Consider the following 3,149-nt stretch of genomic DNA (forward strand, 5'->3'; position numbering starts at 1 on the left):
TTGAGCTATACTCATTGCTTTTTATTGAAGTGTTAGCCTACCTCTCTCTTGATACTTAACTGACCATATCATTTATTAAGAAAGAAGCTTTTATTTGTAATATTCTTTCTTTATTTGATTGTGGGTCGTGTTGAAGTCCCGAAAATTTCAATGTTGTAAAAGGATTGATACTCCTTGGTTGTAAGTAATCGAAAGCATTGTAAGGGTTGGATTGCGCCATAAGTCAATTAACAATAGTGAAAAAAACCTTACTCGTGATGGAGAGTTTGGTAACAGGGGACGTAGATCGTTGTTTAGATCGAACCTCCATAATTACATCGTTTATGCATTCTCTTTCCTTTCACTTATTACTTTCTTATTTGTGCTATCTTACTTGCACAATTAATTTTTATTTGTTGTTTGTTTAAGATTGCAATTATTTTTGAAAAAGTTTTAAATAACTAATTCACTCACTTTTAGTTAGCTATTCTTGGGCTTTCACAGGCTACTTGATTTTGTTGACTTCTCTCGCATTATAATTGGATGGCATCTTGTTGAGCTCCACTTACTGGTTTGCATTATTGGGCTAAAGAACTAATTTATCTTGGGCTCCGTGGCCTTTGTTTGCTCTAAAATGTTTGGGGCCTTTTGATACTTTAGTTGGCGCTAATTTTTCTCAAGCTGTTGCAATGTATTTTTTCTCCTAAGGTTATCAACTCCACTTGATCTCATGGATTTTGTTTGAAAGTCAGTTTATTTGTCCATGTGATAATTCAAATGGAAGAGTCAAGTCAGCCTGCCATCACCCTTTAGAAAAGGGATAAATGTATTTTCTTTTTGGTCACCAAAAGTAAACTACTTGGGAAGTGTTATAATTGAAAAATGGAAGAAAACAATTAAAATGGTTGTCGAAATCTACTGGTAGTTTCTATTCTTATTCATTTGCAAAAGCAGTTTGGCATGTTTTAAGGATTTTGGGACTACAAAATTATTCTTTTGCCAGCTCACTATTAAGTAAATTTGCCAATCGATTTCTTTGGGTATCCAGGCAATTCTCCATGTTGTTAAATAATTATTTTTGGTGAATTTCGAAAGGGCATGGCAATGGAGCTTGATTTAATTGCCGGAAGTGAATTTTTATCCTGTTATTGCCCATATATATATAGCAAGTGGCATGCACCATGAATTTAGAAGAATGCCCAGCTCAAGTTTTTCTTATTAAGGCCCATTTTGATCGTTATATTTATTATTCAAAGCAAGTTCTAAGACCTCGCATGTCTGAAGCTCGCTCATAAGACCTCACTTTTTTAGGGTGAGCCCTAATTCGTGGATTTTTTATTATTATCACATGTAATATTTTGAAGTTCTCGTTCCATGAAAAAGGAGGAGACGGTATTTTGGAATCCTCGTTCGTTGAAAGGAAAGAGGTAAATCGCTAGATGTTTATTTCGACTTCATGAAATGTTTATTCCTCATCCGTCACTATCGTCAAACCTAGCTATAAGATCTTGTTGTTCCAAGGCCAATTTATAAGACTTCGATAGTTCAAGAGCTATTTGCGTGATATTTATTCCCCCTCGCCAAATGTTTATTCCTGATTTCATGATATGTTTATTCCTCACCTCTCACTATTGTCGAGCTTAGTTGTAAGTCTCGTTATTTCGAGGCCAATTTATAAGATTCGAATGTTGGAGAGTTATTTGTGGGATGTTTATTCCTTGCCTTGCCAGATGCTTATTCTTAGCTTTGTGAGATGTTTAATCCTTGCCTCTCTCACTATCGTCGAGCCTAAATGTAAAAACTCTTCATTTCGGGGCTTGTTTATAAGACTCCGATAGTTCAAAAGCTATTAATGGGTGTTCATTTTCTGCCTCGCTAGATGTTTATTCTTCATTTTGCGCAATACTTATTATCATCGAACCTAGCTATAAATCCTAGTTATTTTGAGGAAAGTTTATAAGACTCTAATCATTCGATAGTATTCATAGGACGTTTATTCTACGCCTTGCCAAATGCTTATTTTTGGCTTCGCGAGATATTTATTCCTCACCCCTCACTATCATTGAGTCCAACTATAGACCTCATCTATCTAATTAATGCTAGCTTATATGACTAATAGTTCAAACTGAGCCACTAGCTCGATATTTATTACTCGATCTGCGAAATCCTTCACCATACGAGATGTTTCACTATTGTTGCTTTTATCTTCAGAGAGCTTATATTATCCTCTACAGAGATGAACCATTCACCATGCAGGGAAGCATTGACGCTTCGACAAAGAGCTGGATCCCAAATGGGGTCTCCTAATTCACAAGAAAATAGCACATACTTTCCATCAACAAAAAGTTATGGAAGAAGCCTCTGCATAGACGAGCCATCCACCATGCAGAGAAGTGTGTGCATTTGGATGAAGAGCTGGATCCCAAATGGAACCAACTCCTTATTTACCAAAGCAGAGAGCACATATCTCCCATTGACAAAGAGACATGGAAAAAGCCTCTGAATGGATGAATCATCCACTATGCAGGGAGGCATTGGCACTTCGACGAAGAGTTAGATCCCAAAGGGGACCACCTTTTTATTTGTTTGAAGCAGTTAGCACATGCCTCCCATTAACAAAAAGTCATGGGAGAAGCCTCTGCACTGATGAATCATTCACTATGCAGGAAAGCTTGGGAGCTTTGATCTTTAGCTGGATCCTAAAGAGGACCACCTTCTAATTCACTAAAATAGATAGCATATACCTTCTAGTGAAAAAAAGACATGAGAGAAGCCTCTGCATGGATGAACTATCCATCATACAAAGAAGCGTAGGTACTTCTATGAAGAGTTGATCCCAAAGGGGACGACTTCGTAATTAGTCGAAACGGGTAGCACATGCCTCCCTTTGATGAAAAGTCATAAGACAAGCCTTTGTATGAATGAACCATCTACCCTACAGAGAAGCATAAGCGCTTCAGTGAAGAGCTGAATCCTAAAGGGACCACCTCTTAATTCCTGAAACTATCGATAGCACGTGCCTCCCATGGACAAAAAGTCATAGGAGAAGTCTCTATATGTATGATCCATTCAAGAAAGAGCTTACAATCAAACTTCCAAAGATGACCTTGATAAACGTTTCATCTTCACTTCCGCATAAACTTCAAATTTCAGTAAAATTGAAGCATCGC

This window comes from Olea europaea, chromosome 6, assembly GCF_002742605.1.
Source record: "Olea europaea var. sylvestris chromosome 6, O_europaea_v1, whole genome shotgun sequence".
In the NCBI taxonomy this organism is placed as follows: Eukaryota; Viridiplantae; Streptophyta; class Magnoliopsida; order Lamiales; family Oleaceae; genus Olea; species Olea europaea.